Consider the following 16,970-nt stretch of genomic DNA (forward strand, 5'->3'; position numbering starts at 1 on the left):
AAATGTATTTAATTGTAAATGTTTTCATGCAAAGGGTAAAGGGATATCAGATCTTCCTACAAAAAGTGAGCTTTCAAATGTGCAACCACTGATGTCACACTGTTAATTAGAGGATACCTTAGGGTAGCTGTGATACTGTTTACTTGTTTTTGAAACATTCTCACTTTCAGTGAAACCAGAAAGCTCATGAGCCTTACAAGAAAGTTAAAAGACCCCTTGACCCTGAAAGGGGTTATACAAACAGTGAACAAGTGCTGGGGGAAAGGACACACTTTGAAGTAGCTGCCTGCTAGTTGAAATCCTGTGCTGCTGCATTTCTGAGCTGTTGTTCATGCTGGGGCCAGCTCTCCTTCTCACCTGCCCCAGTCACCTAAGTTCCTGTACCTACTCCCAATAAACCCATTAGTTCACCAGGCTAGGCTTCGGTGGAGTTATTTCTTTGCTGTGGTGTCATTGGCCCTCTAGGCTAAATAAAGTTTTGTTCTTGTCTTTTTAAGAAAGAACATACAACAATGTCATAAAGCAACTTTCAGTTTTTGCTTAAACATTTAAGGATTAATATGAGCTTTAGTTTATTAGAGAAATTCTTCAGATAAACAGTCAAATGAAACAAAACAATATGATGAGATGTGGCAAATCTTTAAGTGTTTTGTAATAAACAAGAAGATGACACTATATTTTTAAACTCTGGCCACTGGAGGATTTTAAGGACACAGAGTCAATGATTTGTAAAAGAATACAGGATGTTTCTGTCCTTATTTCATGCAGTGTAAAAATGATACAGGAACATTCTAAATCAGATCTGCCCAGCTTCATTGACAGTGCTTTCACGCTACACTTTCTTTATATCCTGCTCAAACATTGAGGTCCAGGGAAGCCCTTCAGTGATTATGCTTCTTGCCATTTCAATAGTAAAAACAAAACACAGAAACAAAATTGAACTGGAAACTTTGATTTAATCTCCATGCTTTTGCCAAGAAAATACTAAGCCCTTTCTGTGACTATGAATGTCAATATCCCCTAAACAAATTTACAAATCAGTGATATAATACTTTCAATAGTATAAAGTTCATGGACTCCAGAATTATTTGTTAATGGGAATTCCTAACATTTTTGTCAAAGGTATGTTCAATAGTATAGTAAACACTTGCTTGTGTTTTTGTTTATTGGGCAAAATATAGAATTTTCTGCTTATTTAAATACCAGATTTTTATCTTCAATTGAATTTGCACTCATGAAGAATACAGAGAAGCCAATGTACATTCTCATCATCATAAAGAGTTTGTATTATGGTAAGAGTCAGTGGCTTCAAGGTTCCTTACTGGCTTGATTCTTCTAGGTAGAACTGAATGTGCCTTATACAATGTAAGTCTGTGACCCTTTAATACAGTTCCTCAAGTTGCGGTGAGCCCAACCATACAATGATTTTCATGAACTTCATAACTGCACTTACTTCTTTTATGAATTATAATGTAAATATCTCTGTTTTCTGATGGTCTTAGATGACCTCTGTAAAAGAGTCCTTTTGCCTCCAAAGGGGTTGTAACCCTCAGGTTGAGAAACACTGATATACACTAAACTTTTCTCAATACGAACTAAAGGGTAGGGTCACTGAACTTCTCTGACCTCAGCTTAACTTATCTGCAAAGTACAAATGACAAGGTGTTACTTCACTGGATGATTTTGTGATAATCAGGGAATTCATGTTCATAATATTAAGATTGCTATGCAATATTCAGGAGCAAGACATTTTAAACATACTACATGGAGGACTTTATAATATTCCCAGTGGTTATGAGTCTTTGCCACTAAGAAATTTAAACATCAATTAATATTCAATTAAAATTTTTCAAAACAGAGATGTATCAGGAAGATATTACCTCTCTCACGTGTCCCAGGACCCCCCACCCAACCAATAATACTGTTTTTTTTTTCTTTCTTTGAAAGACCCCCCAAAAAATGGGGTAACAGTAGGCTCCTGGAATCCATTGTCAAGACAATAACAGCAGTTGCATTTCTTTTTTACATCCTTCATCTCCTCTAAAGGAAAACAAATAGTTGATCTCAACATTTTAAATTGGACAGCTTAGACATGAAAACAGAATTCATTTAAGTCCCAAGTAACAGAAGTAACATTAAGTCCAAGAGTAACACAAAGATCCCTCTGAAGCCACTCAGGGCAAACTTCATATTGCCCGTTAATAACAAAATTTCAGTGGTCTTGATGTTGGGGGTAACCAGCTGCTTTATGATTGGTATGACCTGCTTGATCTAAACTCACGCCTGGTACTGTAAATGTATCCAAAAGCTTCTGGCTAGGATAGGCACTAGAAGTAAATGCCCATGTTGCCAAATGGGCACAGTATCAAACTACCTTTTCAACACCTATCTCTACACTCTCATATTAGTATAAATCTCAGTCTTTGTCAGAAAAGGGTCTCTGTGAAGAGGATGGGTTTTAATACAGAGACTCACAACTCATCAAAAAACAAAAATGATTCAGTAGAGTGTTCAACCACAAATGGGATGTCTGTATTACATACCCTAATGCAAAGGACCAAGAAATGTTGCCAATGAGGGGGTGTAAATACTATAAAAGCCAAAGGTAGAAGAGGACACAGATGAAGCTTCACAAGCCAGCCAAAACAACGATGAAACCATTCAGCATTCAAGCCTGGATAAGGAAAGAGTATGTAAGTTCTGACCCCTAGCAAAAGAGCTATTGACAGCTGAAGGCTAATGGAAAGAGAGTTAATTTTTTAGGGGTGTGGATCCCAATAAGTTGACCATGTTCCAATAGATGGCCTCCCATTGATGCATACACATTTAATACTATTTGGAATTGATGGATAGAATGTTTTTAAAGAGGAAAGTTAGGTGTGGTGGTAAACACTTTTGAACACAGCATACTAGAAGCAGAAACAGACAAAGCCCTATGATTTCCAGTCTAATCCGTGGTATATTGTAAGACAATGTGGGGCACTTAAGCCGGGTGACCAGGGAAAGCAGTCGGGGGCTAAAATTAGGTCAGAGACACGTCTAAACTCTGAAAATCTTATCTTAAGGTGGGAACTGGAGAATATCATCCTATATGAAGTATCCCAGAAGCAGAAAGACACACAGGGTATATACTCATAAGGGGAGATCAGATATATAATACAGGATAAATATACTAAAATCTGTACACCTAAAGAAACTAATTAAGAAGGAGGACTCTGGCTAAGTTGCTCAATCCCCATTCAGAAAGGCAAAGAGGATGGACATCAAAAGAAGGAGAAAAGAGGAAACAAGTCAGGAGTCTGACACAGAGGACCTCTACCCTTCGGGATATCAGAGCAGATGCTGAGACTTATAGCCAAAGTTTGGTCAGAGTGCAGGGAATCTTATGAAAGAAGGGGGAGATAGTAAGACCTGGAGAGAACAGGAGCTCCACAAGGAGAGCAACAGAACCAAAAAATCTAGGCACAGAAGTCTTTTCTGAGACTGATACTCCAACCAAGGACCATTGATAGAGATAACCTAGAACCCCTGCACAGATGTTACCCATTGTAGTTCAGTGTCCAAGTGGGAATGGGAACTTGTAATGGGAACAGGACTGCCTCTGACATGAACTGAATGGCCTGCTCTTTGATCACCTCCCCCTGAGTGGGGAACAATCTGACCAGGACACAGAGGAAGACAATGAAGCCAGTCCTGATGAGATCTGATAGACTAGGATCAGAAGGAAGAATGATCTCCCTTGTCAGTGGTATTGGGGAGGGACATGTGTGGAGAAGGGAGAAGGAGGGTAGGATTGTGAGGGGAGACGAAAGGGAGCTACAGGGAGTATACAAAGTGAATAAACTGTAATTAATAAAAAAAATGAAAAATGAAAAAAAAAAGACAAATAGGTATAGGACCCTCTGGGCACATAGGCTGGTGACCCCTACTCTCAAGGTAGTCACAGTAGTCAGGTAGCTGGCACCTAGATACAAAATGAGCATTCCAACCACAGCCAAGGAAATGCACTCAGCCCGAAAACCCCTGCCCATGCCCCAAGGTTCATATAGTACCGGTTCACCATGGAATAAATGGACATTAAGCTTCACTAATAAAGGGGCACACGCTGTTTCACTGAAGAGCTGCTGTTTCACTAGGCTGTAACACTTGAAGGGTTGTTTTGTAGAGGGCTTCCTCTGTCAAGACATTGACTGCTGACCCTTGGACCTGCCTGCTCTCTCAGTGTCCTTATTGGTGGGACCCAAGCTTCAGCTGTCGCCCCGCCCTCCACCTGTTGCTGAACTGCTCCCAAAGTTGCCGCCCCACTCTCTCTGCCCCATCTCCCCTGACATCGCCACACACTACTTCGCTTCTTATCCTTTTTGGCAAAGGGTCACCTAAAAGACCTGAAACACTTCCTCAGAGAATGCCTTCTCCACCTGCCACTCCCAGCTGGACTCCACCAGTTACAGACTCTACTTCTTTCTTTCCTGCTCAGTGTGTGGTGACATGTGGGCACAGAGGAGGAGAGGAGGAAGCAGAACATGGAACCACAAAACAATGCTTCCAAAATATGAAAGAGGAAGAAAAAAAAAGGAATAAGAAATGAAATGCTTCCAAAATATGAAAGAGGAAGAGGAAAAGGAATAAGAAATGAAGGTGCAAAAAGGACATGAATTGAGGATCCTAGAGGAGCAGGAAGGCAGACTAGGTAATACATGATAGAAAAATAATATACACTTGTGCAAAATTCTCAAATAATAAAATGACCTAAAATAGAAAGGATTAATGTTTCCTTTCCAGTACATTTTACAAAGTCCTATAGAACTGTGAAGCTGGACATATTGTTTGACTATGATGATTTTTATATGTGAAATATGTGCCATTTAATGGAACTATATAATTTGCAAAATAAAGTATCAGCCAAACATTTCCCAATAGACTGACAGTCTTTTCTTAATTCAGAGAACGTTCTGTTAAGACTTGAATATGTTCAGGATTTTTCTTTTATTATATATATTTTTTATTTTTATATTAATCACAGATTATTTGTTTTGTATCCCAGCTGTAGCCCCCTCCCTCATTCCTTCCCAATCCCATCCTACCTCCTCATCTCCTCCCTGCCCCTTTTCAAGTCCACTGATAGAGAAGGTCCTCTTCCCCTTCCATCTGACCCTAGCTTATCAGGTATCTTCAGGACTGGCTGTAATGTCCTCCTCTGTGACCTCCTCTGCTCCTCCCTTGGGGTCAGGGGGAGGTCAAAGAGCCAGCGATTGAGTTCATGTCAGAAATAGTCCCTGTTCCTCTTACTAGGAGAACCCACTTGGATACTGAGCTACCATGGGCTACATCCAAGCAGAGGTTCTAGGTTATATCCATATATGGTCTTTGGTTGGAGAAACAGTCTCATAAAAGACCCTTGTGCCCAGATATATTTGGCCTTTGTGAAGCTCCTGTCCTCTTCAGGTCATACTAACTCCCCCTTCTTTCATATGATTCCCTACCCTCTGCTGAAGGTTTGGTTATGAGTCTCAGCATCTGCTTTGATACACTGCTAGGTAGGGTCTTTCAGAGGCCCACTGTGGTAGGCTCCTGTCCTGTTTCTTGTTTTCTCCTACTTCCAATATCTATCCCATTTGTCTTTCTCAGTAAGGATTGATCATCTTACCCTGGGTCCTCTTTCTTGTTTATCTTCTTTAGGTGTAAAGATTTTAGCATGTTTATCCTATATTATAGGCCTAGTACCCACTTATAAGAGAATATATACCATGTGTGTCTTTCTGCTCCTGGGATACCTCACTCAGGATGATCCTCTCTAGATCCCACCATTTGCCTGCAAATTTCATGATTTTCTTATTTTTAATTCCTGAGTAATATTCCATTGTGTAAAAGTACCACAATTTCTGTATCCATTACTCTGTTGATGGACACCTGGGTTGTTTCCAGCTTCTGGCTATTACGAATAAAGATTTTACAAACATGGTTGAGCAAATATCCTTGTTGTGTACTTGAGCATCTTTTGGATATATGCCTAGAAGTAGTATAGCTGGATCTTGATGAAGCATTATTCCTAATTGTCTGAGAAAGCACAAGATTGATTTCTAAAGTGGCTGTACAAGTTTACATTCCCAGCAGCAATGGAGGAGGGTTCCCCTTTCTCCACAACCTCTCCAGCATGTGTTGTCACTTGAGTTTTTGATCTTAGCCATTGTGATGGGTGCAAGGTAATCTCAGGGTCATTTTGATTTGCATCTCTCTGATGGCTAAGGACGTTGAGCATCTCTTTAGGTGTTTTTCTGCCATTCTATATTCCTCTACTGAGAATCCTCTGTTTAGCTCCACACGCCATTTTTTTAATTGGTTTGCTTGATTTATTGCTTTTTAACTTCTTTAGTTACTTATATTTTCTGGATATCAGCCCTCTGTCAGATATAGGGTTGGTGAAGATCCTTTCCCAATCTGTAGGCTGCCATTTTGTTCTAACGAAAGTGTCCTTTGCTTTACAGAAGGTTTTCATTTTCATGAGGTCCTATTTATTGATTGTTGATCTTAGAGCCTGTGCTGTTGGTGTTCTGTTCAGGAAGTTGTCTTCTGTGTCAATGAATTCTAGGCTCTTCTCTACTTTTTCTTCTAACCGATTTAGTGTATCTGGTTTTATGTTAAGGTCTTTGATCCACTTGGACTTTAGTTTTGTGCAGGGTGATAAATATGGGTCTATTTTCATTTTTCTGCATGTAGACATCCAGTTAGACCAGCACCATTTGTTGAAAATGCTGTCTTTTTTCCATTGAATGGTTTTGGCTTCTTTGTCAAAAATCAAGTATTCATAGGTGTGTGGGTTTATTTCTGGGTCTTCTATTCTGTTCCTTTCATCCTCCTTTCTGTTTCTATCCCAATGCCAGGCTGTTTTTATTACTATTTCTCTGCAGTACAGCTTAAGGTCAGGGATGGAGATACCTCCAGATGATCTGTTGTTGTACAGGATCATTTTGGAAATTCTGTTTTTTTTTTTGTCGTTGTTGTTTGTTTGTTTCTCCGTATGAAGTTGAGAATTTTTTTTTCAATGTTGGTAAAGAATTGTGTTGGAATTTTGCTGGGAATTGCATTGAATCTGTAGATTGCTTTTGGCAGAGTGGCCATTTTCACTATGTTAATCCTACAGATCCATGAGCATGGGAGATCTTTCCATCTTCTGATACCTTCTTCAATTTCTTTCTTCAGAGACTTGAAGTTTTTTTCAAACAGGTCTTTCACTTGCTTGGTTAGAGTCACCCCAAGGTACTTTATGTTTTTAGTGGCTATTTTGAAGGGTGTTGTTTCCCTGATTTCTTTCTCAGCCTTTTTGTCTTTGGTATACAGGAGGGTTTTTCAATGTTTATTGTTTCTTGATTTTTGAGGGTTTGGATTATGGTGTAGACAAAAAGAAACACAGTTGGGACCTCTGGGGCCATTAGTGGGGAGAGGCTCCTGCATGAGGAAGAATCCTGAAGTCTAATAAGGCAAACTAAGCATCTAGAAAATTGGCCAGGAAATTATATCCTTCTGTTCCTCTTTATTGAAAACATAAACAATAGACACAGACTTTTCTGCACTCATTTTGTGAAATTCTGAAGCTGAGGAGGACAAGGGCAGAACATTGAACCTCATTGAGGGAGTGTTCAGAGGTCATCAAAACTGACTGTGATGAAAATCTATATTTTCTAACAACATGGCCTTCACCTAGTCAAGAGTTATAATGGATATAAGGACAAGGGGAATGGCTGGTGAGCTTATTAATTTGTGAAGAATCATATTGACAACAAAAATCATTAATGAGCTTTTATTTCAAAATATTCTTGCATATAGTCAAAGGTCTCAACAATACCCCTATTCTTGCACTTAGCTATGCCTGTGTTAATATTGCTATGAGACACTTATGCTTATCACAGTTTAATATCAAAAGTTCTCAAATGAACTGTGTAAGAACTGATATTGCTATCTATACTTAATTAAGTACACTTACTTTTTATCTAAGACCTTTAATAGTCTATGAACCAAGGCATTATATAGACATGACATATATGTATAATGTATATAATGTATATACTCAAAGCTATCATGTTTTATTAGGTTTATGTAAATGTAAATTTCTAAAATTAGCATTGGTCAAGGGCTTGGCAAGATGTATACACATTTAATCCCAAGACTTGAAAGGCAGAGGCAGGTGAAATTTTGTGAGTTTGAGGCCAACTTTGTTTACATAATCAGTTCTAGGCCAGCCAGAGCTATAAATCTGCACTCTTATCTCCAAACAAATAAATAAATAAGTAAATAAATAAATAATATTGAGTTCAAATACTAATCACATTTTCCTCTGGAGACAAAGTCCCGTGTAACCCAGGTTACCTTCTAAAACATTGTTTACTTGAAGACACCGTCTAACATTGAATCACAACACCTTCACTGTGGAAGTACTGAGCAACTGTACATAATGTGTACAACCACGTCTGGTTTCCGTAATGCTCAAGACTGAACCCAGAGCATAATGCATGTTAATCAATCACTGTACCAGATGAGCTTTTTCCATGGCCTGTCAACCATAGTCATCCCAGAAGTAGAAACCTTCAATTCAACAATTCATAGATTCACAAAAGACATTGAGCTGTCAAAATCATCTTGAGAAACAAGAACAGCATGGGGAAAATCAGAATACCTAATTTCAGAATGAATCGCAGAGTCACAGTAGCTAAAACATATAGAAGTTATTTATTGTAGCTATGACAACTGTTGTGACTATTCTCGGTTATCAACTTGACTATATCTGGGAATAACTAAAACCCAAGCACTGGGTACCCTTTTGAGGGATTTTTATTGATTAAATCATTTGAAGTAGGAAGATCCAGCTTTATTCTGGGCTGCACCTTCTTCTGGAAGCCTATATAACTAAAGGACATGGAAAAAGGAAGCTTTTGCTCTTGGCCTGCTTACTCTCACTCTCACTGACAGACAGTCCATTCCTTCACTGGTATTAGCTCCTACTTCTTCTGTATTCTGACATATACTGAAGCCCAGCTAAGTCATCCAGTCTCATGGACTGAACAACTACTGAATTCTTGGACTTTTCATTGGTAGACATAGAATTAGACTACTTGGATGACAACCTACAAGCCATCCTGATAAATCTCTGTTATATATATTCATTCTATCAGTTCTGCTCCTGTATAGAACCCTGACTAATACAACAACAAAGTTGAGACACAAAGGAAGATTTCGATTTGATCATGATTTTAGAGATTCCAATCCAAAGACAGCTGTTTCCATTGCCCCAGAAAAAACCTGCCTACATCATGGTAAAAGAAAAAATGTACTTTTGAAGTTATAACCCATCCCTCTAACTTTTTGGTAGACCATTCAGCTATGAATTCATTCATAGCTTATTCCATTGATAAAATAAAATTCAATAGAATCACTATCTGGGTTCCGAGTCTTCAACACATGATCCTTTAGGGAAACTTAGTATCTAAAGTATAAATATAAAGTATAAAGTATAACATCTAAAGTATGACACTCAACTCTCACAAAGCCCTATTTATCTTGTAATAAAAAATAAACTTATCTATTTCTAAGAGTCCTCATCACTCAGCACATTTCTCAAAAGCCCAAGGTAAAAGTCTTCTGGGACTTAAGAATAAAACTCTTGCTTTGAGAGCCTACAAACTGAAAAACAAGTCACAGCCTTCCAATACATAATTAATAGGACAAAATTTCCTACTTAAATGGAAAGAAATGGGGGCACAGAAAAGAGAAGAAAAAAGGAATAACGTCAAAGCAAGAGCTCATCACAGCAAAATAAAAGTCACAGTTTCATATATAGTATTAGGTGCATATGACATCATAATATGCCTCTGAAGGTCTAGGGCAATTCTATTCTAGATGTTCCCTTTCTATAAAATTCCTCAGCAGATATTCTACATTTCTGGCATTCCAACTTCCTTGGTCTATATTGTAGCTTTGTGTTCTCATACAGATTCTTCAAGCATTGCCTTCTTAGAAGCTGTTTGCATAGATTCTGATCATGCCATACATTGCCTGGTCTTCCAGACTTTCCTTTGAAATTTCATTGAAAGCTTTCCATTCTGCAAATAGGCTAAACCACACCAATGGAGATAAAAACAAACTCTCATTAGCTGAGGTAGTAGCCTGGACATTTGGACACTGGCTTTATGGGTTCTCAGCTCTTCAATGGTTGAAATAGTAGAAAACACATGGCACAGTGGTCCCAAAAGAGTAGAGTAACATGGAGACCCTTCCTCAAAATGAAGTATTTTCAATGGGATAGAAACATTTAAGAAAGGAACCTGGGACAAATGGGTGATTGGAGGTAATTGAATCCTGAATGATCATCAAGGCTTCCCTATCATCTCAATTTAAAGAAATTATCTTCTTTTTCATGGTGCTGATCTCTTGAGTAGTCATAGTTTTCATGACCCCAACATTACCTATGATTCTCTTCTAGACAAATGGGAGTTTCTCCTGTCCTGGTTTCCCACTTCTCATTGTAAATCTAGCTAAGAGCTGCCATAAAAGTCCATGAAAGATACTCAATGTTGTGATATCTTGAAACTTCTCAACAAAATAAGTTAGTCTATAATTTTTAACAAAAGCCTCATACTGATTCTAGAAGTGAAGGTCCTTATGTCCAAAGATAACCATTAGAGGAACCTGAAATGTTAGCACATAGTGCTGTTTCTTCAAGGGAAGGAATGCATAACCTTTTATACCACCAGAAGTCTGGGATTTCATGTGCATGCATCCTAGCCTGATGAACTGTGAGCTACCTGTGTGACTAAAGAATACATTAGACCCTACCCTACTCCGTTCTCATAAGCTTGTTTTTCTAAGTTAATCTACAGAACTCATCTTTATGGAAGTTATCATACGTACTTTACAAAGATTTTCAATGTAATCATGTACATTTTTTATTTATTATAATTATTCACTTAGTATCCCAGCTGCAGTCACCTCCCTTATCCCTTCCCAATCCCTCCTCCCTCTTCTCCTCCCAGGTCCTTTCCCCAGTCGACTGATAGGGGAGGTCCTCCTCCCCTTCCATCTGACCCTAGCCTATCAGATCTTATCAGGATTATCTGCACTGTCTTCCTCTGTGGCCTGGTAAGGCTGTCTCACCCTCAGGGGAAGGTGATCAAAGAGCCAGCCACTGAGTTCAGGTCAGAGACAGTCCCTGTTCCCTTTACTAGGGAGCCCACCTGAAGACTGAGCTGCCATGGGCTGCATCTGTACAGGGGTTCTAAGTTATCAGCATTCATGGCCCTTGGTTGGAGTATCAGTTTCAGAAAAGACACTGCCCAGATTTTTTGGTTCTGTTGCTCAACTTGTGGAGCTCCAGACCCTGCAGCTTACCCTTCTTTCATAAGATCCCCTGCACTCTGCCCAAAGTTTGTCTGAGTCTCAGCATTTTCTTCGATACCCCTCTTGGTAGTCTTTCAGAGGCCCTCTGTGGTAGGCTCCTGTCTTGTTCCTTGTTTTCACCTTCTTCCAATGTCTATCTCATTTGTCTTTCTGAATGAGGGTTAGGCTAAGCAAGGAGGACGACTTTGAGTAAGATGCTCACATTGAATCTTTATTTAGATTATTTTATTACTAAGGAAATTTATGAGTGCTTTATTGTGCACACAGGTTTGTGTTAATTATCACCAGGATATTTTTCAACCAATTATTTTGAGCTTAAATATGCCAAATATGCCTAAAATAAACTACTAGGAACAGAATCCTGAAGTTTGAACAAATATTGGCTATTTAGTCTTATTGAACTGAACTGCTTTTTTATCTCCCAGGGAGACCATTACTCTGCTGTCCATGGTAGTTTTAGACAATCCCCAACACACACACACACACACACACACACACACACACACACACACACAAATACACAAACATACCTCAAACAATATGGACAACACAGACAGATTTCTTTCTTTTTTTTTTTTCTTAAACTCCTTTTCTATTTATTTGTATTATTAAGCTACATTTTATTAACTCTGTATCCCAGCTATATCCTGCTCCCTCCTTTCTTCCCAATCCCACCCTCTCTCTCTGCCCCTTTCCAAGTCCACTGATTGGGGAGGACCTCCTCCCCTTTCATCTGACCCTGTTTTATCAGGCATCTTCAGGACTGGCTGCAAAGTCCTCCTCTGTGGCCTATCAGGACTGCTCCTCCCAGGTCAAAGAGCCTGCCATTGAGTTCCTGTCAGAAATAGTCCATGTTCCCCTTACCATGGGAGACCAATTGGTTACTGAGCTACCACGGCTACATCCAAGCAGAGGTTCTAGGTTATATCCATGCATTGTCCTTGGTGTAGTGTCAGTCTCAGAAAAGACCCTTGTGCCCAGATATATTTGGTCCTTGTGGAGCTCCTATCCTTTCCCTGTCATCCTAACAACCCCTTCTTTCATATGATTCCCTGCACTCTGCTGAAGGTTTGGTTATGAGACTTAGTATCTGCTTTGCTACACTGCTAGGTAGAGTCTTTCAGAGGCCCTCAGTGGTAGGCTCCTGTCCTGTTACTTGTTTTCTCCTACATCCAATGCACATCCCATTTGTCTTTCTAAGTGAGGATTGATCATCTTACCCCATGTCTTCTTTCTTGTTTATCTTCTTTAGGTGTATAGATTTCATTATGTTTATCATATCTTATAGGACTATATAAGTGAGTATATACCATGTGTGTCTTTCTCCTTCTGGGATACTTCACTCAGAATGGTCTTTGAGAACTGGCATTTTTTATATGAAACCTCATAAGCACAGACTTAACTGCATCTCTAGCACCATTCTATTTTTCTAAATCCTCCCCTTAATTTGATTTAAACTCTCTAAACTCTTTTAATTTGATCTAGCCTACATCTTGCACATCAAACAAATCAAAATGTCTTCTGATGACCAACACCAGAATTCTGTAAACCATGTAGTCAGTGAGATTGATAGCAATTAATTTTTAATTAAATTTATTTTTTATATTAATTAAAGTTTATTTACTTTGTATCGAAGCTGTAGCCCCTCCCACTTTCCCTCCCACCCTTCATCCCTCATCTTCTCCCTGTCCCTCTCCAAGTCCACTGACCCTAGCTTATCAGGTCTCATTAGAACTGGCTGCTTTGTCCTCCTCTGTAGCTGGCAAGGCTGCTACCCCATTAGGGGGAGGCAGTCAAAGAGCTAGCCACTGAGTTCATGAATGACCTACTTCTTGATACTAATTATTTGTGTGTTCTTTGGTTTAAACAAAAACAAAAACAAAATAAAACAAAACAAACAAACAAACAAACAAGACAAAAACCAGAGGAAGTGAACCTAAAGATACATTTGGCTCACTATTTCAGAGCTTTCAGTCCGGCCTCGCTAGGTCCATTGTTACGGGCCAGTGGAGCGGAAGAACATAGTAGAGAAGCAAACAGAAGAAACCTGTTTGTTAGGCATCAGGAACTAAAAGATGAGAAGAAACAAAGATCAAGGCATAACTTTTAAAGGTACAACTTCTTAGACCTACTTTCTTAAATAGAGCACACCTCCTCATAGGCCATTTAGCTATCCGATCGTTTATGTATTGACCCTTGTACTTTGTCCCTTCATGGCCCAATCATTTCTCAGTGTCACCACTATCTTTTGGGGGGATATTTTATATCCAAATCCTCCTAACTTTAGTAACATTTTGTTGGTAAAGTGTCATATGTAACTTAAGCTAGCTGATATGGACTTGAAGAGCACAAAGGGCTCCTGCATGCTTGTTTCAAGTGTCCTCCAAAAGTTCTCTGTCCTGGAGCTAGTTGGTTGTCCTCCTAACTCCATGACAAGGCGATAGGAAAGTGGTAAACAGCTGGCGGTATTATAAACTTTATGACCTTGGGAACAGTAGGTAAATAAATCACTTCCAGTAGTGGTTAATATTATTTGTTACTTGGTAGAAAAAAATGCTCATTATGGAAACAAGAGGTGAGAAACTCATTTATGGATAGTCTGCCTGGGACTCTCTTAGTCAGGAATTACAACATGACAAAATGATTCATTCTGGTCTCCCTACTCATGTCTGCTGCTGTATGCATCTGTTTTGATGATATTTTAGCGCTTAGCTCCTGCTTATGTGTTTTAATCGTTCTTTTGATTTTGCTTAATGAACTCCTTCCCAGCCAAAACTGAAGCCTTGATGGACCATTCTTTATGTGGAACAGCACCTTCAAAACAAAGTCATAAAAACAGATGCACCAACCAATGGAGGAAAATAGAGATCTCTAAAATGTACATATAGCCAACAGAGTCCCATACAACTGTAGAAAAGTTATCTTCTGTACTAACTGATACTGGGTAAACTACATGTCCACACTGAGAAGTGGAAATGCACTCTCATGTCTTAGCCATCAAAATTGTGGATCAAAGACTTAAGTGCAACACCAGAATCTCTGCAAATGCTTGGTAAAATCAGGAGAAACTGATTTTTAATATTTTACTCCGAAGCTCAGGAAACAATGGAACAAGTTGAACAATTATATTCTATTAAACTAAAAGCATCTACATAGCATTGCAAATGAGCAAGGCGACAGAAAGATGACAATGTACATATGTGATAGAAAGCTTTGTCTGTCACTCATCTGACAGAGTTAAAATCCAGAATACACAAGGGAATCAAAAACTTTAACATATCAGTTACTCATTGACTATTAAAATGAACAAATTATTTACATAGCAACTTCTCAAAGGAAAAATAGAAATGGTCAGCAAAACTCATGCAAAGGTGTTCGATATTAGTGCTAGTAGAGAAAGCAAACCAAATTTGAGTGTGGTATTGTTAGGAAATGGGCGCCTGTAGAGGTTACACGTGGGTTCACAGATCACACCACAAGATCGTTCCACATGGGAGGTTTACTAGGGGAAGGGGGTAAGGGGTCGCAGGGAGAAGAGGCAGAGAAGAGAGGGAGGGGGGGCTCCTGTTCTCTTTATAGGGTGATCCAGAGCATGCGCGGGTGGTTCCAGGTGGTCAGCAGGTGGTCTGGGTGTCTTTCCAAATGCCTGATACCTGGTCTGTCAGGCCCCAGGGGCTGCCCGTAGAAGTGCCTGCTTGCTGATCCCAACATTCCTCCCTTTTTGTTTTATTAAAAAGTGAGGAGCCAGGAAGGAGTGATGGTGGGGGAAGGGCATAGGGATGACTTTTGCTCTTCAAGCTACTTCCTGCTGATTAGGGGCGTTGTCCATCTCGGGATACAGCTGGTCCACACCATCGGAGTCATAGTCATCTGGCTCTGTGGGCAGAGGTTGATAATCCTGTAAGAGTAACTGATAAATGGTTTGGTTAGAGATTTTTTGTATTTGTTGTTGGAAAAATGTAGAGAGGAAGTTAATTAAGCAGGGTGCAAAAAGCAAAAGCAGAAAAACTAGCAAGAAAGGTGAGATAAGGGGCAGAATCCATTTCCATATGGGGTTTTGAAAGGCCCAAGAGCTAGATGCCTCCAGCTCTTCCTTTCATTTTTGTAAATACGTTTCAAGTTGTTGGATTTTGTCCTTTACTATACCCAACTGGTTGACATAAAAACAGCATTCCTCCTGGAGGAAAAGGCAGAGGCCACCTTCTTTAGCTGTGAGGAGATCCAATCCGCGTCGGTTTTGAAGTACTACTGCTGCCAATGAGTCAGTCTGTCCTTGGAGGGTTAGTATTGTCTGAGCCACCCTTTGAAGGTCCTGGATGAATTGGGAAGAAAGCTGATAATACAGAGTTAGTGAGGTAGCTAATCCTGCTGTTCCAGTCCCTAAAGCTGCCGTGATTCCCGCAGCAGCCAGCAGGGGTAGGATTTGAATTGCCCTCTTTTCCTGCCGGGCAGATTTTGAGTCCACAACCGGGATTGGTAGGAGCTCTCTGTCGCTTATTACCCCCAGCTCAGGGAAAAGGAGTACCAGAGCGCAAACTCCTGACCAACGAGCAGGCAGACGATGGTAGACCTGAGTGCCACAAAGAATCGAAATATTATTTCCGGTAGGGCATTGGGGTTGAGATGAGGTTTCAAGGATTATAGTTTCATTACAGTCTAAAGAATTTAGTATTCCTACAGAGTGTGTCCCAGATGCCTTGAAACAGCTTGCCATACCAAAGAGGGTGATATGAGAAAGGTAGGGGGTTGTGGCAACAGTAGAGTCAGGGCAGTTAGTAAATGGTGAGGTAAGGTTGTTTGACAGAGTCACTGCAGAGGCTGTCAGTGGTACCTCTGACTTGGTCTTCTGTGGTACACACAGCCAGCAAGCTTCAAAATGGCCCGGTTGGGTCACATTAAGGAGCTTGTAGGCTGAGGTCAGAGTCTGGAGTAGGAGATTAAATGACAGGTTTGTGTCATTTATAAGAGGGGATGTTAGAGAGGTAATGATCTTAGAGGAGTGTTTAATTATCTCTTCTACTTCTCCCATTCCCAAATTTTGGGTAATTGGAACATATTTTCTTTGGATACGGATAGTACTTATCGGTAAACCGGGTGTGTAGCGGCAGTAGAGTTTTCCAACGACGCCTCCTTCCCATCTGGCATCCCACGGGTCTTGGATGTGTAAGTAGAGAGTTTTTCTATACAGGTGAAGAAATTTTTTCTGTGCTGGTAAGTGGATTTGGCAAGACCAGTATGGGCAGCCTCCATACTTGTCTGGCCATTTTTTGCAATAATCCTTTGTTTGATCAAAGAGAAAGCAAACAAACACTCTATCAAATAAGGGGGGAGGGATAGAAGTGGGGGTGATGGCTATCCCAATCGGCTCCCGACAGCCTCCCGTAGAGCAGTTCGTTGACCCTATTTGGAGAGCTTTTTTATTATCAATGATGGTTTCTTGAACCTCAAATCTCCATATGAAGGGATTACCTTTAACAGAAATAGGCAAGAGGGAGAGGAGGAAAGATGCATATCCAATCCAGTGGAGTCGAACACCGCTCCTGTGGTGAGGCCTCATTCTTCTGTAACTGGAGACAGGGTGG

Source organism: Meriones unguiculatus, chromosome 16 (assembly GCF_030254825.1).
Source record: "Meriones unguiculatus strain TT.TT164.6M chromosome 16, Bangor_MerUng_6.1, whole genome shotgun sequence".
Lineage (NCBI taxonomy): Eukaryota > Metazoa > Chordata > Mammalia > Rodentia > Muridae > Meriones > Meriones unguiculatus.